This window comes from Protopterus annectens, chromosome 13.part0 (genome assembly GCF_019279795.1).
Source record: "Protopterus annectens isolate FY-2018-M chromosome 13.part0, PAN1.0, whole genome shotgun sequence".
In the NCBI taxonomy this organism is placed as follows: Eukaryota; Metazoa; Chordata; order Ceratodontiformes; family Protopteridae; genus Protopterus; species Protopterus annectens.
This window is the reverse complement of record NC_056747.1, coordinates 951,820,871-951,844,690: the sequence shown is the minus strand read 5'-3', so window position 1 is coordinate 951,844,690 and position 23,820 is coordinate 951,820,871. Positions and strand designations below refer to the sequence as shown.

Here is a 23,820-nt window from a genome sequence, read left to right as displayed (position 1 = left end):
CTCATCACTTTTTCTATACAAGGCACTATAGGGAGGCAAGATCCTTTGCCAGAAGCCTGAAGCCAAAGTGAGACAGATTTCAGGCCATCTCTAGCAAAGCATTGTGGTCTGTCGATCCTATCTTCCCAGGCTGTCAGGAATTGGATCCCCCTTGGAATGACACCAGAAACTCAGCCAATTGTTAAATTCAATCATTTTCTGTTTGTATTGAGGCATTATTCCGAACCCGCGGTGGTGGTGCTGCGGTAGCATTGTCGCCTCACAGTAAGACGATGTCCGGTTCGATTCTCAGCTAGAGCATCTTCTGCATGGAGACATGCGTGAATGGGCGTACCTTCGTTGAAGGTTGTGCGTCAGGCCTGGCAAGTCGGTACGTAAAAATTAACTGCCGATCATTAGCGGACCGGAGTTCCGCTGTGGCGACCCCTAACCGGGAAAAGCCGAAAGACACAAAAATTGAGGCATTATTCTGGGTGACAGTAGAATGCTGCTTAAGGCTAGGGGCATACCTGCCTGGGACACATATTCAGCGAGTTCAATCATCTGTCTTCATATAGTCCAGGGAGGTACAGCTCAAGTCATTCACGCCAACATATGAAATGAGAGAACTCAAACGTGCACTGTCTGCATTTTTCATTCAGAAAATACCTTCGGAAAATTAATGAAGACTTATGAATTAATCCCACAGATAACGCACCAGGAACCACTTTCTTATTAGCCTCTTTAGTTTTCTTTTTGATTCTTTATAAATCTGCTTTCAGCACGGTGGCAGTCTAATAAGAGAAATGAAAGTGAAAATTTACTTACATAGAATATGAAACACTCCCTCTGAGAAGCTGAACATTTTTGAGGACAAGCAGATATGAAACGCTCCTTCTGAAAAACTGAATATTTTTGAGGCGAAGCTGAACATTACACCTAATAAAAGTTCTATAATTTATTTAAAAACTATCTTTCAAGAGGGCAAAAAGACTGTGAATCCCAATATCAGACCACTACATCAAATGTTTTAAGCGATGCTCGATACAATAAGCTCTAGATAGCAATACAACACCATACTGCAGCAAAACAAATCATCAGTTAGGCTGCTGGTAAATTTCAAAAACAATGTAAACCTCAGTTCAGAGAGAATAAAAGCATTCTGAAACATTTTAAAATCTGACAGACAAGTCATCACCAGAGAAGTCCAACCAACCATTTCATCAAAACATAAAGCATCACAATGTAACATAGGCACTACTAAAATGATCTCTGAAGCAGTTTTTTTGTTTGAACTATAGTACAGATAGAAAAAAAAATACACTCACAAAAACACAAGAAGAACACATCCCATCTGCCAATGCTCAAGGCATCCCAAGGGAACCTAGTGAAGGTTCCTCTTCAGTGGCTGAAAAGATCTGGAAGGAGTCAGCCCCCCTCCAGTCAGAAGGGACATCTGAACCAGATAAAAGGGTCTGCAGAGGATACAGAACTGCTACTAACATGTGTGAGCTCACTTACTAATGGCACCCCTGAAGATTATGGTTTGAAAATGCAGAGGAATGAAGTAGTAAGAGTGTCTTTTTTGTGGGACTTTGCCACCCTCACAACCCCACCCCCTATTTGATATGTTGTATTTTAAAGAAAAGGGAAACACACCAACTATGCACTACCTGGACACAATTTACTCAACTGTGTCATGTAGCTGTAGACACTGACCACTTGCAACAGCCCATCACAGATACACAATACTCTAGTGAAAATTAAGTAACCTCTTCCCTCCCCACAAACAATGATTTTCCCCCAGTGACATCTGCATCTATTAATCTGTTAAACCCACATTTTTGCTGTATTTGATAAATCCATGAAAAGATACCTTGCTGTTGTGGCAAGACAGTTAAGTCTTTTTGGGGTATAAAATTAAATGAAAATAAAACACATGACACAGCAGCAAATTATGTACCCACATATGAATTGGCTCAGCAATACCTATATTAATGTGGGCACAGTAAGATGAAGTACGTAGGAGTTAAGGCTCATATACATTAACACAAGACAAGCAGAAGATTCTAATCCAAATTGGAAACGGATGATGACGAAGCAGGGAAGTTCAAGAAATACATTGTGGGATTTTGGATGCAGATCTTTAAACATCATGTTTAAAAAAGGCGTGTGACATCCTTTTCTTTCTTTTTTTTTTTTTGAAAAGAAAAAAAAAGAGTTTGCATGCATCTTTATGCTTGCAAATACTTTTTTGCATGAAAAGAAAAGTGCATTTTGAAGCCTTTATTAAAATATTAACTTTTAAATATTGCTTCAGAATGGGGAAGACTAAATGTAGTAAGCCATCTTTATGGCATTAATATTCATGGGGCAGGTGGCGGATACATCATTCTGGGTTCCAGTTCTAATAATGATGGATTAGCGTACAGAAGTAATTGCAAATTTAGTGATGTAATCATCAGACTGTTCCAAGCTCAATGCCAAAACGTGCACTGTTATCCCCTTTGGTAAAAACTCTGTACCCATGAACTACCACACGGGTGGCAGTATTCTTAACGCCGAATGTGTGATAAGAGACCTTGGGACCCACGTGACAGTAGTCTCTCCTTTGATAATCACATTGCCACAGCAGTCAGAAAATCCTTCTAAGTGGCACACCTCATCACAAAAGGGTTCTCATCCATGAAAAAAAGAGGTCACTGTTCCCCTCTACTCGACACTCATTAGATCCACTATAGAGTACAACGATCCTTTTGGAATATACCTCACAAGACATCTGCAGCAGCTGGAAAGGCCACAGAAGTACCTCACAAAGAGGATTACTGGCCTCAAACAGATGCTCTACACTGACCATCTCAAAAAACTCCAGCTTTACTCTGTAGCATATTGCCTACTCAGAGTTGATCTCTGACTAACATATAAAGCTATGTCAAACCCAGAGCTGTTGGACATGCTACACTTAAAGAAATCCCAATCCCTCCGAGCTACACGCTCTAGGGAGCTAAACCTTGTCACCACAATAAACAGGACATGCTGGAGGGATAGATTCCTCTCCCAGAGACTTCCCATACTCTGGAACAAGCTACCCATCTATGTCAAGCAAAGTTCCTCATTAAAACTCTTCAAGAAAAATCCTGATGAGTGGATGGGAAATTGGAAATAGACCCCGGGGATCACTTCTGTGGCTCTGCTCGACAGGGGCACAGGAAATTAACTTTCTTGGGTTGGCATAAGCCAGGGAACTTTGCTGGCCAGGCTTACTTAGGCCCTTGGGCCGATAGTTTCAGTTCATAGGTAGGTACTAGGCTAGGTCATTAGTTTTTTTTGCCAAACTGTTAATTTAACTAATTAACTAATGACTATCATACAGCACTTCATATTCATGAAGTTGCAAAAAGTATTCCAAGAACTAAGCCAAAACAGTAATGCAGAAAAGATATTTAATCAATAGGGATGATGGCAAGTAGGGAAAAAGAAAACAGGCAAGAAAGGGTTAGTATTTACTAGAGAAAACTGGCAAATGAACCACAGTACCTGGAGCAAATAACTACAGAGGGAAAGGTTATTGAGTAGGATGAGACCAAGAAGACATTTGTATTGCAGGCTACAGACTGTATTCCCTACCAGGGATGATAGAGTACAGGCAAACGGAAAGGGATAGGGGAATTCTAAGTGAAAGACCTGGTCTGGTAGAGGTTTTAGTAGAATTTAGAACAAAAGCTCCTGTTAAAAAAGGGATAATTAGTAGGGCATATAAAATATTGTGCAGTAACTTTACGAATCAATCAGAGGAGGTTAGGATAGATTGAGAAGAGAGACTGGGTAAGCAATTTACAAGGGAGCAATGAAAGAGCATATGTATGGCTCCCAAGTATGCAACAAAGTCTAGAAGGTTTAAGATTTTTGCTTGGGAGTGTTTACACAGGTATTTTACACCCGAAGCAGACTCAAAAGAATTTTTCCTCAGTAGATCGCAAATGTTGGAGGTGTGATAGGGAAGAAAGAGGTAACTGAGAACATATTCTAGGAGTGTAATAAATTGGCAGACTTTAAAAAAATTCCTTAGAGAGAGTACTCTTTGTCAGAAATACTGGGGGAGCAAATGTGTGCAACTAAGGAAATGACTCTTTTGAGCCGAGACACAGTATCTGAATTGCCTAGACATAAGCAATTTCTAGAACATGGAAATCAAAGTCTAAACCGACTGAACTCTGAAATAATATAGTAACAGAGATAAAAAATGGAACTGTGATCTTTTGAAAATGTAAGAAGCAAAATACACAAATAAATGTACCCGTGAGAACAATACATGCAAAATAATATTTAGGAGGAGGAGGAGTTAAGCAATTAATGTAATGTTGGATTGTTAGTTACAAAAAAGAAAATATGTGATGGAAAATGCATGCAACTGAAAACATGTTAATACGGTTTTCTTTTATATTAATGTACGCGTGCCTGTGTCTTAAGTGATAATTTAACAAAGGTGTTTATAAAATTCTGTTAAATCCACATTTAATACTGTTAACAACCACAGGATTAGAGAACCTTTCCCAATTGTACCTTCAGTGTAGGTCCCCCGAAGATGAGTATATATTGTGTTTCACCTTACAATTTAAAGGTAAACAGATGCTGTCTTGTAACACAGGATATTTTAAATGATTTTCTGCTTTGTGGTGACTGATTCTATTGAAAAAAAAAACACTCAGCTTACTAACTATGGCTCCAGGTGTTACCCCTGGAAGGCTACAAATGAAATGCATGCTTTTAAATGTTTTTCCTTGCAATAAAATATGTCATTGTTGAGCTATCCTCCAAATACTATTCTGTTCACGTCCCTCGTTCACCAACCCCTCCCTCCATAATCTAGAAGAACATCTTCGGTTTGTTTTTCTCCAACTCTGTGCAACTAGTACTCCATATTCCTTCTCTTTTCTCCTTCCTGTCAACTTATAACCTCTCCAACATCAACATATCTTTCTGTTGTGCATCTTAAATCAAGACTGGGCACACTTTGACCCTGTAATTCAGCTCTATCTCCAGACTTTACTCCTTTTGCTGAATCTCTTTTTTTTCCTTGTAATGGGCCCCCTGTCTGTCTTTTTATTTACTCCATGCTTCTACTCTAAACATACCCATTCTGACTCAAGCCTATTATGCTACGTAGGCTGTGCATACATAATGATTTTGTACATGCCTAATGAATGAGTTTCTGGACTTTTCTGAGCACAGTGTCTCTCCTTGCCAACTGCTACCTACAGGTTGCCAGTTATTGACTGCAATATACTGATCTGGAAATCTTTTCCTGTCCATCCAACCTCCTACATGTACTACAACTGAAGCAAGGAAAGTACAGTTGCGTACTTAACATAAATGTAGATGTTCGAGTGTATTCACTGTTGCAGTCATTACAATTGGGTTATCCTGCTGGCAGGCTACCCGCAGTCGGCCTGAATTCCAAAGTCTAGGTCCGGCGTCGGTTGCTGTCACCTCCTCCCTGACATAGGTTCATAGGTTTATACTAGGCTATCTGCCCTAAGGCATTTATAAGCCTAGCCCAAATTTTTGTGGCTAACGCCACTCCTTATATGAAAAAATACTGTGCCCATTAGTTTGTTGTGCCTCTGTCCAGCAGTGACACAGAGATGATTCCCGGGATAAACCTACGATCTCCCATCCACAGGTCAAGATTTCTCTTGAACAGAGCCAGCGAGGTGCTCTGCCTCACATTGATCGGGATTTTATTCCACAGCATAGGGAGTCTCTGAGTGATAAATCTATCCCTCCAGCACGTCCTATTTATATCCGTGCTAAGGTTTAAGTCGCTTGCTCTAGTGGTTTTGGTGGATTTGGATTTTTTGAGGTGGAGCATGTCCATTAATTCCGGGTTGGACATGGCCTTGTATGTCAGGCACATGTCACCTCTGAGCAGCCGAATAGAATAGAGCTGGAGTTTCTTCAATCTGGCAGCATATGACAGATTTTGGAGACCCTTTATCCTTTTGGTGAGGAACTTTTGGGGTCTCTCCAATTGCTGCAGATGTCGGGTGAGATACATCCCGAATGGGGCATTGTACTCGATCATTGGTCTGATAAGTGAAGAGTACAGGGGAACAATGACCTCACTAGATCTGGATGTGAATCCCTTCATGATCAGGTGGGCAATGTAGAAGGTCTTTCTAACCACTTTAGCAACGTGAGTGTCAAAAGAAAGGCCACTGTCAACCTGGGTCCCCAGGTCCCTGATAACCTCTTCTGTGCTTAGTGGATTGCCACCTATATGGTAGCTTAGGGTTACCTTGTTTTTCCCGAAGGGTATGACTATACATTTTTTGGCGTTTAACTTCAGGCCATGGCTCTGGCACCAGCTATCTGTTTCCGTGAGTCCCTTCTGAAGGATATCCGTGTCCGATGCACTTTCCACTATGGCGCCCAGTTTGCAGTCGTCTGCAAACTTTGTCAGCCAAAGTCCTCCCATGTTGGCCTGTACTTCTGAGAAGTAGATGCCGAACAATAGGGGGCCAAGGACCGAGCCCTGTGGGACACCACTTGTGACCGGCTTGGAGTCTGACATAGCGCCAGCAACTCTAACCCTGTGGGTTCTGTCTTTAAGCCAATTTGCAACCCATCTTGTGACATATGGGTTTACATTTAAGCTGGTAAGTTTTTCTACAATACCCGAGTGGGGTATTGTGTCGAAGGCCTTTGCAAGGTCAAGGTAGGCAGTATGGACTGCCTTTCCTTCATCAATGGCCTTGGTGACTGTTTCGAAGAAGTCGACCAAGTTCAAAAGGCATGATCTGCCCTTGACGAAGCCAAACTGGGTCGGGTCCAATGTCTGCAAGTCCCCTATATCTTTGTTTATGAGCTCCATTATGATCCTCTCCATAGCTTTGCAGACTAGACTTGTTAAGCTTATGGGGCGGTAATTACCAGGGTCCGTAGAGGCACCGCCTTTGTGGAGTGGGACCACAGTTGCCGTACGCCACTCCTTGGGCACGCATCCTGTGGTAAGGCTGAGATTAAACAGCTGCCTTATGTGCGGGTTTAATTCCTCATTTAGCTCGTGTAGCACACAGCCGGGGACACCATCCGGTCCCATTGATGCTGTGTTTTTAGCTTTAGAGAGAGCAGCTTTCACCTGCGCATTTGAGATGTCTGGGAGGCTACACTCTGCTGGGATAGTTATCTCTCCTTTAGGGGAGAGGGGTGAAGTTTGCACTGAACCTGTCTGCCAGTATGTTGGCAATGTCTGTGGGTTCAGTGATTTTTGTATCATTTTGGACTAATTCTGAGCATATCTGGGAGTTTCCACCCAGGTTCCTAACATAGCTGAAAAAGGCCTTATGATCGTCCTTTGAATCCATGGCAATTTTTCTCTCAAAATTGGCCTTAGTTGATTTTATGAGTGCTCGTATTTTTTTACTATTAATGATCAGGGGTGACTTCCCTTTTATGGATTTTGTTCTATCATGTAATAGCTTTCTCCTCTTATTGTAAAGTTTGTTAATGGCTGGGGTCCACCAGACTGGACGTTTGCCCTTTGTGGAAAAGTCTTGGTTTTATTTGGGATTGCCTGATCCATGCAGTCCTGGAGGTGTTCATAGAAGGCATTTGTAAGGGCTTCCGCAGCTTTGGTTGTGGTTTCCACTGGCTCAGGGGCCTTGAAGGATACCACACCAGTCTTGAGTAGTGTGAAGTTTGCTTTAGAGAAGTTCTTCACTGTGGTCTTTTTTGTTTGGGGTGGGGGCGGGATGTGGATTTCCAGTGAGATTAGTTTATGATCAGATCTCACCAATGAGGGATATACTTGGTGTGGAGCATTTTGTCCCCATGTTTGTGATAATGAGATCTAATATATTTTCTCCTCTCGTGGGAACAGTGACTAGCTGTTCCATGGCATTTGAATTTATGAACTCCAGGAACCGTTGGGCTAGAAAGTTAGGGCTTGAGTAATGTTCCCAGTCTATATTTGGGTAGTTGAAGTCACCCAATATGATGGTGTTTGGAGATACATTTATACCCTCCAGTGTCTTCAGGAAGGCTGTGTGGGGTTCCTGAGTTTGAGATGGTGGCCTGTAGCATGCTACAATTTGTAGAGCAGTTTTGCCTATGGTTAGTTGCACCTGGATGGTTTCCGAAGCTTCGTGCGTTGCCACCAACCTGGAGGTGTGGGTATCCTTTATGAATATGGATACACCCCCTCCTTTTGTGGTGTGGTCCGGGTTTTGGGGCAGGAACGCATGATATGAGGTAAAACCTAATAGTGCCGGGGCGCTCTCAGGAGCCTTGAACCAGGTTTCATTTACAGCACAGACATCGATGTTCTCCATACTGAGAAGGGCCTCGAGTGTGTGCATTTTGAGATTTTAGACTTTTGGCATTGAGCAGCATTACCCTCAGTTTCTTCCCATTTTCGTTTTCTAGGGTGGTAGGTTTAGAATTTGAGCCTTGCCTAAAAAAGGCACTATGGGGGTGGCAAGAGCCTTAGCCAATATCCAGAATCCCAGGGGTGGCAGGTGCAAGCCGTCCCTTGTGAAGCAGCGTGGCTTGTCAAGCATGTCATCTCAGGCAGACAGACACTGGATCCCCTTTGAATGACACCAGACATTAAGCCAATTGTTAAAGCTGATCATCTTGTCTCTATATTGTGGCATCATTCTTGGTGAAGGAATTATACTGCTCAGGGTCAGGGTCATACCTGCCTGGGCTACATAATCAGAGAGCTCCTCTATGTCTCTTTTCATGTAGTCCACGGAGGTAAGTCTCAGGTCGTTCACACCAGCATGGACAATGACTGTGTCATATTTGTACTTGCCGTGGAGTGACCAGAGTGCTTGTGTTATGTGGCGGATTCTAGCGCCCGATAGGCAGCTTACTGTGACCCTCTCCTTGTTCAGCCTGGTGAGTGGGACGTCAGTGTGTCTGACTATGGAGTCACCTATGACAAGTATGTTTGGTGTTGTATTTGGCCTTAAGGGCTGTGACTGCTTTGCACACTGCTTTTGTGGTTTATGTGTTGCTTGTGGGGTGTCTTGAGGTAGCAGTTGTTTGGGTGTCTGCTTTGGAGGCCTCTGCTGTTTAGGTAAATTTTACTCAGAGCCTCCGAGTATGTCTTTGTGTGTTTATGTGTTTGATTCAGTGGTGTGGTAGCATTATGTGAGGCTGGTTTTGTGGTGTGTGTAGTTGCCTTCTCCTCCTGTCTGGTCTTGCCAGTCCTGAGTTGAGAGAGCTCAGCCTCCAGTTTGGCTAAATAGCTGCATCTCTCGCAAGTATTTGTGTTATGTGGGAGGAGGAGAGGGTTGTCTGTGTACATGAGGCAGTTATAACATTGCCTCAGGATTCCCAGATTCACCAGCTGGACCGGAGAGGAGATTGACAACTGACATCAGTGCGCCAGGGGTATAAATGATGCAGCAGACGCCATTTTCTTCAGTTTTTCTTGCCCCAGATGTCAGGTACCCCCAAAAGGGTAGGCTAAAAATAGGTCAATAAGGCATGCATGCACCAAGGTAATTTTTTCTTCATCTACAAGCAAATACACCACATAGGTTGTATAGAATACAGATAAGTTCCAGCAAAGATAAGGGGGATGGAGGGAGGGTAACCTGGACTGCAACCGTGAATACACTCGAACATCTAAATTTATGGTAAGTACACAACTGTACTATGTTCATCGTGTTTCACTGTTGCAGTCATTACAATTGGGTTGAACCCCAAAGCTAAGGTTTGGAGGCTGGAGCTAAATAGGATTAGGAGCGGCTATAAGGCCCTGCAGAACTGCAGTGGCAAAGCCTGCCCTGGATTTAGAGTAGAGTGGTAAGTGATAGTGCTTTGTAAAATTGTGCACTGAACTCCAGGTTGCAGCCTATAAAATGTCTTTGGTTGGTACTCCTCTGAGGAAGGCTGCTGCTCTGGTTGAATGTGGCCTAATGCCATTAGGCACTGATTTGCCATGTTGCGAATAGCAGAAACGAATGCAGTGGTCTATCCACTTTGAAATAGTCTGCTTTGAGATAGCCTTTCCTTGTGATCCTGCAGCATATCCCGCTAGTAATTGCTCAGTCTTTCTGAAAGCTTTGGTTCTGTCCAAGTAGAAGCGCAGCTGTCTGTGTATGTCCAAAGAATGCAGAAGTCCCTCCCCCTTATTCTGTGGGTTTGGGTAAAAGGTAGGCAAATTAATAGTTTGGTTAAGAGCCACACTGGACACTACTTTAGGCATAAATGTCAGGTTTGTCCTCAGAGAAACCCTATCTGGATGGAAAATGATAAAAGGTTCCACTGCCATGAGTGCCTGTAGCTCTGAGACTCGTCTTGCAGAGGTTACTGCAAGGAGCAGAGTTGTTTTCCATGATAAAAATGTTATATCAGCTATAGCAGCTGGCTCAAAAAGAGGCAGGGTGAGTTTTTCCAAGACATAATTGAGGTCCCATGCAGGTACTGGAGATCTCCTTGGAGGCCTTAAGTTTTTGGCTCCTCTGAGGTACTGCCTTAATAAAGGATGAGAAAAAATAGGTGGCTCTGTATTATAATGAGCTGAAATGGCAGAGGCATGAATCTTAATTGATGAAAAAGATAGGCCTTTGTCCAGCATCTCAGTTAAATATTGCAAAATCTGAGGAATATTTGGTACAGTCGTGTCAATCCCTTGTGCCTGGTTCCAAGCACAGAATCTCTTCCATTTTTCACCATAAGATTTTCTGGTACTAGGCCTCCTGGCCTCCAAAATAACATCCATCACCGCTTTAGAGAGAGGTGTGTTTTGAATGACTACATTATCCGCCATGCTGCCAGATTTAAGGTCTTGAGTTGGCTGTGCAGGATCTGACTGTTGTGTTGGGACAGTAAGTGAGGAATATGAGATAATGTCCAGGCTGGATATTGAGACAAGTTCCTTAGGATTGGGTACCAGTGTTGACGGGGCCAGTCTGGGGCAATCAGTATCATTTTTGGCTTCTCCTGTCTGACTTTTAGGAGTACCTTGGGGAGGAGAGGCAGTGGAGGAAAAGCATATACTGTTTTTCCAGCTGAAAGATAGAGCATCCACTTTCCATGCTTGCCTGTGATAAGTCCTTGTGCAGAATCTCTGTAGTTGGCAGTTGTGAGGGGAGGCAAATAGATCTATGTCCGGGCATCCCCAATTCCTTGTTATCATGCTGAAGACTTACGGATCCAATTTCCACTCGTGGGGATCTATGAGGTTTCTGCTTAGTTCGTCTGCCAGAGTATTTATCTTTCCTGGCAGGAATTGTGCCTGCAGATGTACTTGGTAAGTCAATGCTGTGTCCCACAAAGTCATGGCTCTTCTGCATAGGGAGTAGGAATGAGTGCCTCCCTGCTTGTTTATGTACCACATGACTGTAGCATTGTCCGTCTTTATCAGTAGTTGTCCCGGATGAAGTAGATCCTTGAAGGCTGTCAGGGCATACTGAACAGCTAGCATCTCTTTTTGGTTGATATGTAGATGCATTTGGCTTGCGGACCATGTGCCCTGAACACATTTTCCTGCCATGTGGGCCCCCCAGGCATAATCTGATGCATCTGTTGTTAATATCTGCCTGGCAGTGGGTAAAGCGAATGGCTGTCCTTGTTGTGGTGACAGGCCTTTGCCCACCATCGAAACTCCCGTTGCAGGCAGGGAATGAGGGTAATTATTGTTTCCAGGCTGTGGCAATGTTTAGTCCAAACACTTTTTAGACACCACTGAGTTTCCTCATTAGCAGAATGCAGGATGCCATGAAGCCCAAAGCCTGCAGAATATTTCTTGCGGATAACTGGGTCTTTGTTGCCAACATTTTGAAATAAGTAGTCAGTTGCCTTTGTTTGTGTGGCGTGAGATAAGCCATCTGGGCAGTTGTATTTAAGCTTGCACCCGGGAATATTATCTCGAGAGGGTACTAGTTTTGATTTCTTTTCGTTTACTGTGTACCCTAGGCATGTTAGTAATCTTTTTACAAACGCCAGATGCTGTAGTAGAATGTCCTTGTTCTCTGCTTGAATAAGGCAGTCGTCCAAGTAAGGATATATTTGTATTCCTCTTTGTCTGCAAAATGCAATTACTGGAGCCAGGCATTTTGTGAAGACCCTGGGCACAGTAGATAAGCCAAAGGGCAGTGCAGAGAATTGGTAGTGCATTGAGCCAGCTATGAATCTGAGGTATCTTCTGCATGATTGTCTGATTGGGACATGCAGGTACGCCTCTTTTAGGTCTAAAGTCACCAGCCAAGCCTTCTTGCCCAGCATGGGCAGAAGCTGCTGCAGTCAACATTTTGAATCTTGGAATATCCAGATATGTGTTTAGAATAGATAGGCCCAGTATTGGTCTCCAGGCTTTGTCCTTTCTGGGCACCAAGAACAGTCTTAGAGTAAAATCCTTGTCGCTGCTCTTGCTGTGGTACTTGCTGAATGGCCCTCGTGTCCATGAGGGATGACACTTGCTTTTGTGCCTCTGCCCATTGATTTTTTGTCAGGTCTGGCAAACCATTTGCCCTTGGCAGGGTGTGAAAGTGAAACCTGTAGCCTTGTGACACTATATCCAAGACCCATTTGTCCTGGGTTATTACGTGCCAATTTTGAGAAAAAAGTGCTAGTTTTCCCCCTAAAGGTGTTGCCAGAAGAAAAGTGCTTGGCACAGGCAGGGGGAAGTCATCTGGACTGTTTCCTGTATGGCTGTAATTTGTCTTCTCCGCTTTTGGAGGTAGAAGTACCCCATTATTTAGACCTGTATGAGCCTTTGGGCTGGGATCTGCCTCTAGGGCGTCTGTATCTGCCTCTTTGTGGCCTGTCTGACACTGGAAATGACCAATTATTTGTAGGCCAGTGCCTGCTAAATCTTGGAGGCTGTACCTGTAAGAAATCCTAGACTGCAGAGATTTAGCTTTGTCCTCCATTTTCTTCAACACCTCTTCTGCTTTAACACCAAACAAAGTATCATGCTGTAATGGAGCATCTAATAATTTTGCTTTAACATGATCAGACAGATTCTGTTCCTTTAACCAAGCATGCCTCCTAATGACAGAACCCTGCAGGAGGCCTCCAGAGAATCTCAAAACCATATTGCAAAGTATGCTTTTCCACTTGTTCAGCTGCATGCAATAAATCCTGCATTTCTTTGTTTTCTGCACATTCAGAATTTATCAACATTTTCTGTTTAAGCAATGACATAATATATTGCTGATATTTAAGCATATGAAACTGACAATTTAAAGCCCTTATAGCCAAGGTAGCAGAAGTGTAAATCTGTTTTCCCCATCTGTCCAGTGTCCTGGAATCCCTGTCAAGAGGGGGTAGGTTTTTTTGCAGTGGAAGCCTTGACCCCTTTAGGACCCTGAGAAATAGTTTCTGGGTCAGCAGCAGGGTTCTTAAAAATAAATTTATGTGAAGGAACCCTGTAGTATCTGTCTGGCTTAACAGGAGCTGGAGGTAGAGAGTCAGGAGTCAGATTGGACTCTGAAAATACATCATCTACAATGTCTAACACAGGTGGAATAGCAAGGGGCCTGTGCTGAGGTAGTAAAAGGAAGTCTGAGCCTTTTCTTAGATTCTGAATAATCTTGGCTCTCCCAGTGGAAATGCTCCCTCATGGTATGCAGAGTTTCCCCAAATGAATAATCCTCAGGAGGAGAGGCTGAAGGGATAGATTCCTCAGCATCAGAATCCTCATAGGGAGGAAGAGAGTATTCCTGATCAGAAGAGGAATCAGAAGAAATGGAAACCTGATCTGAAGATTCATATTCTGTCTCTTGCCTAGGCCTCTTATCAGGAAGGGGATGGGAACCCCTGATCAAAGTAATTAGGTCTTCGGTCATTTTGAGCATCTGTTTTTTAGGCATGGAGGCCTGTCCATGGGGCTGTTGTACTTGTTTCTTTGTCTTTAGAGGAGCGTTAGTCTTTGCCTTTGAAGCTTAACATATAACTTTGTGTAGGCCTGAAAACACCCTCAGAAGCCAATGCCTGCTCAGCGGCTCTGGACCCATCTGAGGGAATAGTTTCCGAGGTTCCAATACCTTGAGTTTCCAGCGGCCTAGTCTGCTCCATGTGGGAGTCAGAAGCGGCCTGTGGCTCTAAAGTAGCAGGTGTCAGGGGCTGCGAAAACGCCTCACTGGGAACCAGCGAACCGGCGACTGACTTAGAAGAAGCCTCATCGTCAATTATGGACCTCGGATGCCTGCCCTTTTCTTTGCGTTTCTTTTGAATTGTGGTAGTCGGATGGCTATCCGACGACATCTTGTAATTACATCTTCTGCCAAAATAGTGAAATGTAAAATCGTACCGACGCTTAATAGTGCGTTGGTTGAATCTAGCACAAAACCGACATCATGATCAGGGCCTAGGCAAGGAGTCCAGTAAGAATGGAAGTCCTTATGAGGTATTTGCTTCCCACAAGAAATACAATTATTAACTTTTTCTGACATCGGTCTGGAGCAAGAAAAAAGTTTCCCCAATGGGGTACTTAGCTTTTAATGAAGACTTTGGATCTGAAATTCGAACACAAAAATCTCAGGTGTCGGCAGACCGGCACTTGCGAAGTGCTTTTTCACTGCTCCTGACATTGATGTTAAAAAAGCAAAGAATATGTTTTGTTTGCGTTTAAGAGAAACTCAGGGTCAGAAAGCTATACTTCCATGTTCCTGAAACTGCAATGTGAGAACTTTTAAACTTGTAAGATAGAGGTCACACAACAAAAAGGTGGAAATCATCTGTTTATCAAGTCATGATGGCCAAGTCATAGTTAATGGGTCCCTATTAGAAGAACGAAAGTCCAAACTATCGAACACTGTAAACAGCGAAAATGCTGAACATCAATGTGTTTTTTTGTGAGATCGCTGTACAGTGAAGATTGGGAAATTTGCCCTTTCCTCACTATAGTGCAATCTCGGAGTTGGTATATATAATTAGTGAGGTTGTGTGGGGGTGCAGCCCCCCAAAATAAAGGGTTCAATGGCTGGCATTTTTGCTGTTTACAGCATTCAATTATATGAACTTTTGTTCATATAATATAGACCCTAGTTAATGGTACTTTGACTACAGATAGGGGAAAGAGAGAATCTACTGTAGGTTTCTGAGGTGAAGAAACAACAATCCCGATGCCACTGGCTGGGATATGTCAGTTAGGCAACATGAGAGCCACACAAAGGTCACAGCAATGTAACATCTACAGTCACAATCCTACTAACTAAACAAATAATTTACTACATACAGTGAATTTGAGAGTTTCAGAAATAGAACAAAGATCGCTTCTGTCAAGGAAAAATACAGAAATTATTTGCATTAAGTTAACGGAGTCTCAAGTTTGCACTCAGCAAGGAATAGGACAATATCATTACAATGATCTGGACAAAAGCCATACAGTGGCAGGACACCTTGTGACCTAAAATAAGTCAGTAGGACATACATGATTTTTCCTAATCTTGGACAAGATATAAACAAGTGACTGACAGCTAGCAAGTTCCAAACATTTGCCATTACTGAAGTATGAGACAACAAATGCTGCCCTTCAAAAATCTAGGGATGTAACTTTCCAGGATACCTCTGTTAAGGAGTATTAAACTAGGGAGGCAGTGGAAAGAGCTGCCAAATGAAAAAAAGAAGGAATGTCGCACAATGCATGTAAATATGGCTTTAATCTTACTAGATGCTGTACCTCCAGGACCTTTTTTTTGTAAGCTGAAGAGTAGGCAGGTCAGTGATAACTCTGCATTAGGGTGGACAGAATTAGATAAAACATTAGTTTTTTAGTAAAAAATGTTTAAATATTACTGAAAACATATTTTCTATTTCTTGACTTGAATTCCCATGGCAAGGACCACAAAATAAAAAAATCAGTTAACCTGCCAGGGTATACAAGTTGTCTGAAACCATTCCAGAAATTTGTGAGGTAGAAAAAGGAAGACACGTTTTCTAAGAGAAGCTTGTTATTATTATTGTATTCAGATTAACAACAGCTGCTTTATGGTCTGGTTACAGAATTCATTAAACAACTGCCGATCTTGTGCTGCAGTGTTTTTTTCATAACTGGTCTTGTATCAACTGTAACCCAATGAATTGTTAAAAAAGATTGAATAAAAATACATTATGATGGGGGACAAAAATGACCTAAAAATAAACTGGATGCAAAGGCCATTGCTGACTGCTTTTGAACAAGAGTTTTCTGACATTTGTCTATTAATGGACTCTCAATAACTAGCATCAGAACCCACAAGAAATGACACAATTTTTGTATTTGGTTGCATGTAAAGCTTTTAACTTATTTAACCTCTTGGAGCATCAGACCATTGTACTCTATGCTTATGTGGTTGATCAAAAAAATGAATGTGTCAATCTAAAAGATACAACATTGGAAGAACTGACTATACCAAGCTTAAAGAAAATTTAAAAGTGTGTATTGGGGAAACACTATACAAGGATTCTGCTAATTGTTACTGGTTTAATACATAACATATTCTTACTGATTCAGTAGGATCCACAGTGAAAATTGTGTTAGAAGTTAAAATAAGAGGAGATTCCCATGTGAATGGAGTTACTGCTTAATATCTTTGCAACTGAAAAATAATAGAATATGCTACTTAATAGTCAACCAAAAGGACCCAACTGTGAGCAAATTAGGTGTCAAAAAAACTTTTCACTTAAATTAGACAGGAAAAGTAAAATATGAGAAGAATTTAGCCAAACATGCTAATATCAAAAAGAACTACTAGAGAGATATTTCATCTCTAAGATTAAATCCAATCAGTGAATTATTTCAAAAGAGTTGACAGCAAAATGATAACCAATCTAATTGAAAGTACTGAAAATTTTAATAGGTTCTTTATTAGTTAGCAGTAATATTAGTGACTACATCATAAATAAAGTAACAGATTTCAATACTATAGTAGAAGATTACTAATGTCCCATCATGACTAAGACACTCAAAAAGGCTTTATCCAAAACGGGTCTATGGTTAATCATCAAATGTAAAAAAACATAGAATTGCCTAACCATCAACATCAATCCATCGAACGTTCACTTCTATGAATGTTCACTTTAGCAAAAACTGTGAGACAAGGGAAAGTAACAGTTGCCCAACACTTCCCCGTCTCACACACAGTGGTATTTCAAACCCATCAAGGTGGGGGACTTCGCCCCCCACACTCCCCTAACTACATATACCAACTCCAAGATCACACTACACTGGAGAAAAGGGTTTGAAATACCGTGGTATGTGAGATGGGGACTTGTTGGGCAACTAGTTACTTTCCTTGTCTCACAATTTCGCTGAAGTGAACATTCCACGGATTGATTTCGATGGTTAGCCGTTCAATGTTTTTTTTTTTTTTTTTTTTACTTTCAACGATTAACCATAGACCCGTCTTAAAATAAGATCCAGCAGTTCTATGGAGGCTGACAGTATGCCAGCTATTCTACTAAACAGATTCTTTACAAGTTATTACAAACTTGTACAGTTCCAGCAACATAAAAAACTTGTAATACATCTCCGATAACAAAGGTGGTGATGTTTTGCAAGGAAATGGAGACAAATTAGTTTGATCCCACTACTGGAAAAAATTGTTTTGAATGAGGTTTACTGGATTTGTTGAAAAAGAAAGACACAGAAGTAATGAGTTACATCTTACAAAGCATGGATCTGTCAATGGAAAATAAACACTTACTAACCAGACTGAATTTTATGACTGTCTCAAATTCTAATTAGCAAAAATTAACTCTTGGGAGTGGTGCACCTTGATCTTCCAAAAGTATTTGAAACCATCACATAGATATGATTACTTAATAAGGTACAAATATAAACTCATACATATGTTAAATGGATAGTAGGTTAATATGAACATTACTACATACAGTAGTTCACATATTCACCTAAATTGCCAATAACAGCTGGGGTACTACAATGATCCGTTTTAGGGGCAACTTTAAATTTATTTTTCTGACTTCCCAAAAAACAAATATTGATGGATCAGTATGTGTGCAGATGACTGCAATCCCATTATAAAAACAGAAAATATGGAAGATGCGGATGATATTAATACTTACAAGAAATTTCACAATGGGCTGCTAAAAAGGATTAAAATTTAGCTTTAAAAATGTAACTTTGTAATATTTGGTAGTGGTTATAGGAGGATGTTTAAGGTGTTTTACCTCACAAACACAAGGTACATGGTTTAGTTCTTATCTTTGAGTTGGAAAATTTGGTTAGGTTCAAAATGGCCCACAAGGGCAGACAGCCTAATACTAACTTATGAACCTATGTAAGATGGTCTTGGGGCAGGTAAAGTTTTAAAATCTTTTAAGATACTTCCTTTAAAGATCTTGTAATTTCCATAAGCAGAAATCTTATATTTAAACACATATATTAATACAATTAAAATCAAAACAATGAGCCAGAATGTGAAGTCTGGATAATATCACACCGGGCTGCCATCAAAGAATGTGACATCTGGATAATACCCCACCGGACTGCCAACAATAATGTGATCTCTCCTACTATTCTGGGTCAATAACTAAGGATCTTCAATCCTCACTACTGACTGCAATACGAGACTGTCATTTAAAATAAAGAAAAATTTCACAATTTCCCCTAAGAGCACAACAGGAACACGCTCTATAACTTGGGACTGGATCTGTCCACCCTTATTCCACATTTCAGAGCAATGTGTCCCAGTTTAAGACCTCAGACATACACACATTTAGATAAATTAAATCTCACACATCCAAACACTTCTGGGAAAGCCTGACACAGACTTCCAGCTGTATCCCTTCCCCAAAACAATACAATAACACACTGCCACCAATCAGAACGTCTACATCCCCTTTTACAAGGGTATCCAATTATTAAAATTGGATATTAAAACAAATGATCGCACATGTCCTAAAGCAGACAGGCTTTTCTAGTGGCCCAGGGAATTATCAAAGCAGGTATAAACACAAATCACTAAAAAAAAAAAAAAAAAAAAAAACAGACTGACCGACCACAATGCAAGTTGATAAAAATACTTAATAATGAGAAAAATGATTAAAAATATAAAACCTTAATTTCCAATAAACAAACAGAACTGAATCACCAAGAAAATGAAATCAACATTGAAGGGTAGAAAATCCAACATTTAGAAAAACTCTTGACAAGTTATAATCTTCCTATCAGACTAAGCTAAATTACTACAACAGAGCAATGGCAGGCTTACAGTTCTTGGCGAGTCCTTTTGGGTATCCACTGACAGTACAACTCTGAACAACTAACAACTGCAACTGGCAACTGTAACTGTTAACTGACAACTATCTTCAGCAGGCTCTTTTATAGACTAGCTTAATTGTCACAACTGTTCCAGTTCTAATTTTTATTTCATATTTTGAAAATCATCTTCAGCAGGCTCTTTTATATAGACTAGCTTAATTGTCACAACTGTTTCCGTTCTGATTTTTATTTCATATTTTGAAAATTAACCAAGAGCTCTTTTACTACAGTTCCTTCCTGTCTTTCAGCCTCTGACAGTAACACATAGCAACTGTCAACATTCCAATGACATCATCTGCAGATCAGCTGATTCTGAGACAGTCTGCATTTAGTATCTTCTTTACAAATATGCGCAGTTAGAAATGTAAAGGAATACAGATCAAGTCTTTAAAACATTCTGTACAGATTACAAATCAACAAGTAAGAACTTAGAGCATCATAGCTAGTCATGCTGGCATACAATACATAGGCCAGTCTGAAACCATGTACAAAACCTCAGCCAGACAAGCTAGCACAAATGATCGTGTCTAATTTCTTCACAGAGACTTACAAATAGAATCAGCAAGAGACAAAGTGACTCTGGTTGGACATTTTTAAAGTACACATAATGTCCATTATGAAATATAATTCTCCCTTCTGTGCTTTCAATATCAAACAGCTGAACATTTTGGAAGTCATACAAAAGACGTTTACAAGATCAATACCTTCATTATGATTCCTTTCTACATAAAAAAAGGCAATGCTTTGGATCGGTTTACAATTCAATATTGTTAGTATAGCAGAAATTTTCTTTTTGCCTCTACTATGACAAATTTCTATGTACATGTTTGGACTTAGATCTGTATTCCACAATGATACAAGAACTTCACTATAAATGTAAACAGAATGAAAAAGGATAATTATACTACACAGAACAGTACAAGACTATGGAATAAACGACAGCTCTATATTTAAAAATAAATTTGCAATTCGAATCATTTTAAGATAGATTTGTACAGCTGGGTTGAAGACTAGGCACATGGTGTGACTCTTAAAAAGCCGTTGGACTTGAACACCGTTAACATGTAAACTGAACTCATAAACCAGATTCTACCCTATTTTCTGGCCAAACAGCAGCTAGAGGAAGGTACCTTAAAAACAAACCTTATTTTATTCATTTCAGTAGGCAGAGTGAGCCACAAAGGACCATTTTCAGACCTGACTTTGTTTAAAAAGATTAAATAAGATAGAAGTACAATCATTAACAGATTTGAGATAAACTTTCTAAGCATTCTGATTAAGAGCTTTATGTTGAATGGATAACCATGGACTTAAGCTTGGTTTGTCTGTTTTCTTTGAACATCTTATGACAAACACAAGGGTGGCCACAGTGGTGCAGCGGTTAGCGTTGCCGCCTCACAGCAAGAGGCTCTCTGGTTCGATCCTCGGCTGGGGTGCCTTCTGTGTGGAGTCTGCATGTCCTCCCTGTGGTCGTGTGGGTTTCCTCCGGGTGCTCTGGTTTCCTCCCACATCCCAAAGACATGCTGTAGGTGGATTGGACACTGTAAATTGGCCCTAGGTGTGAGTGTGTGCATGTGTGTGCCTTCTGTGGAAGGTTGGGCCCCGGGCTGGCAACTCGACACAGTAAAACTCCATTGCCAATCATGAGCAGACCGGTGATCCGCTGTGGCGACCCCTAACCGGGAAAGCCGAAAGAAGAAGAAGAAGAAGAAGATCTTATGACAAACACATATGTGATCACAAAAAAAAAAAAAAAAGTCAGGCAGCATGAGCGGTTCTATGGACAGCACTAATAAATCCAGTCTGTAGTACTTTTACAGCTAGTAATTCTGTCTTAAGAAAAGTTGCTGAGGCCCAAAGATTACCCAAGGACGTGACAGAGAATCACAGCTGTCTCAATCAATATAAGCAATATACTGTATAAAACAGTTCCATAAGGAAGATCTGGCAAAACACAGACAACTGTTTATATTTGAGATGTTAACAACTGATGTGTTACATAAACAGCTTCTTTAAGAGAATCTGGTAGAAAACAGAGACAAACACTAAGCAAGTATTTAAACTTGCTGACTGCAACATCCATAAAAGCAATGATAACTGGCACAGACAGAATGCTGCACCCAATGGAAAGAGCATTTCAAGAGAGCCATCACATAGGCACTACCACCCCATTCTTCTAGGTGTTTTGCCCATACAATCCAAGGTGTAACTGGGGAGAAACCTCTGAGCTGCTGACATGATCAGGCAAAGGTTGACAGACGACAACAACTACATGTGTTTAAATACTGTAATCCATGAGTAGAAAAGTAGAACCTTGTTCTGAATACTGGAATTTATATAAAACACTTTCAGAATGTTGCAGTCATTCCACATTAACTTACTCTCTGCTGCAAAAGGTGAAATTAAGGGGTTGTCAAGGAGGGAAGGACCAAATTTAACAAGGACAGACAACTGTGAAAAATGAGTGAGCTTCATTACCATTACACACCATATAGGAGACTTTTTTGTCATACAAGACATATCTAATTGTACTGGGATCAAACAGCCCATATTGTTTTATAAAAGAATGGAAGCAAGTGTAGCTGCCAGATGCAGAATGGAGGCTCAATGTGACAGGATGCTCCCTAGAGTGGTGGGACAAGACCTGAAGAATGACCATGTCCAATAGAATTATTTGAGTTTACAACAGCCAAAAAATGACATGCAGTGTGTTGGATCATGAGACAGTACAAAACTTGGTCAAGAATGAGGAAGGTCAGGAGGCAAGTAGAATATAGCAAGCAAGAGGAGACAGGAAAGAAAAAGGGCATGCCAACAGGGTTGAAAATTTTAAACAATGAGGAAGAAAAATAATACAGAATGAAATGGGTTGGGGAATGGCACTTGTATAAGTATGTGATACAGAATTAGAGAGAAAATAACAGTTAAAAAAAAAAAAAAAACTGAGGAAAGGGGCAGTGAGAGAAGGCTTTATACAAAATGAAGGAGAGACTGTTGATCACTTCAGATAGTCTGCATAATTTTGTTAAAAGGTACTTTACATTTAAGATCAGTGGAACAACAAGATGTTGACTTTAGTTGTTTACTGCCTCATTACTTTGAAGGAGTATGATGCCATGCTGCAACCTGAACAGAGTTTTTCTGACATATGAAATAGGTCAAGTTTATACTAAACAGACTGTGGTTTCCCTGAAAGACAAGCAAGTGTCCAATCTGCGATTACATAAACTGGCATTATAAACAAGCTTGAATCATGTGGTTTTTCTTTCGGCTTTCCCCGGTTAGGGGTCGCCACAGTGGAACTCCGGTCCGCTAATGATTGGCAGTTGATTTTTACGGTGCCAAGGTGCCAGCCCAACACCCAACCTTCAACGAAGGCACGCCCATTCAGCATGTCTTTCGAATGTCACTCAACTGCGGGGAGGACATGCAGACTCCCCACAGAAGGCGCTCCAGCTGAGAATCGAACGGGAGAACCTCTTGCTGTAAGGTGACAATGCTACTGCTGCACCACCGCGGCTTAAAAAAAGACCTAAAGACTGCAATCACTGGTGGCCAACAAATTTATGGTTAATCACGAACGATTTTAGTTCAGACTCTGATTTTGTATGAAACAACATAGACAACAACAAAGTTTTGATGTTCAGTTAGCACAGACTATTAAAGGTAAGATATGTTAATGTGCTGCTTCCAGTTGTCCAGGATTTGACTCACTTAGTCTACACTGGTCAACTGTGTGAAGATGAGCAAGCTACTTAATCAGAGAGTGCTCCAGTGCAACTGGGAAATTAGGCTAGGCTCCTTAATGGACTTTGGGACTGCAGATCTAATAAACTACCTGTCAATTACTGAAGGAAGGTCAGCAATGGTTTTCTCAGAGACTTTTGGAGGCTATAAAAAGGAAAGTTGATGTCAGAGATTCTTTTAAGTTACTGTTCCCAGTGTTTAAGGAATTTTGTCTATTAGGTTACAAAGCCTACCTCTGCTCAGCTAGTAATGATACTGCAAGGACTGACTCAGTCTCTGGAAAATGTCAGTGAGGAAATCGGTGATTACGGAATCAGCAAGAGGAAAAAGGACAGTCTCGAAACTTTAGAAGCAGAAGCGAGAGGATAAACTGCTGTTGCACATTCCTTGGTTGGAGCAGGTTGGGAAGAGAAGGTTCCCTAGGCAACCTGAAGTAATTTGGAAGAAATGAAGGTTTGCCAAGATTCTGACAGGTCTAAAGGTTGAGTGGCTACATTGTGAATGTGTTCTGCATATTTTCATCTGCTGCTATAACAGGGTAGGACATATGTATTTTGTTGCATGGGCAACAAGACAACAACACTTTGTGCATTTAAAATTCCTGCCACTGCAGAATTTGGTTTGTGCAGAACATTTGTTTTTGGACAGTATTAAGTTTAAGGAATCTACACTAAGTATTTATTTCTGACTTGCTCAGATATACTGGTTTGCATACAAGGCAATTCTAGCTGTTTGCATTTTAATAAATATTTAAACATGTTTGCATTATACTTATCTATTCAAATGTGTTTTACAAATATATGTCAGGAAGTTAAAATTACAATGTAATTTTCTTAGAATGTGTGACCATTTATGGAAAATGTTTAAAG

At 40.9% G+C, this 23,820-nt stretch overlaps 1 protein-coding gene across 5 annotated transcripts in view; it reads right to left on the bottom strand.

The window, feature by feature from the left end:
- STAT3 (signal transducer and activator of transcription 3) overlaps positions 1-23,820 on the bottom strand; it is a 1,961,792-nt gene that overhangs the window by 1,908,291 nt on the left and 29,681 nt on the right. The window lies entirely within an intron of this gene.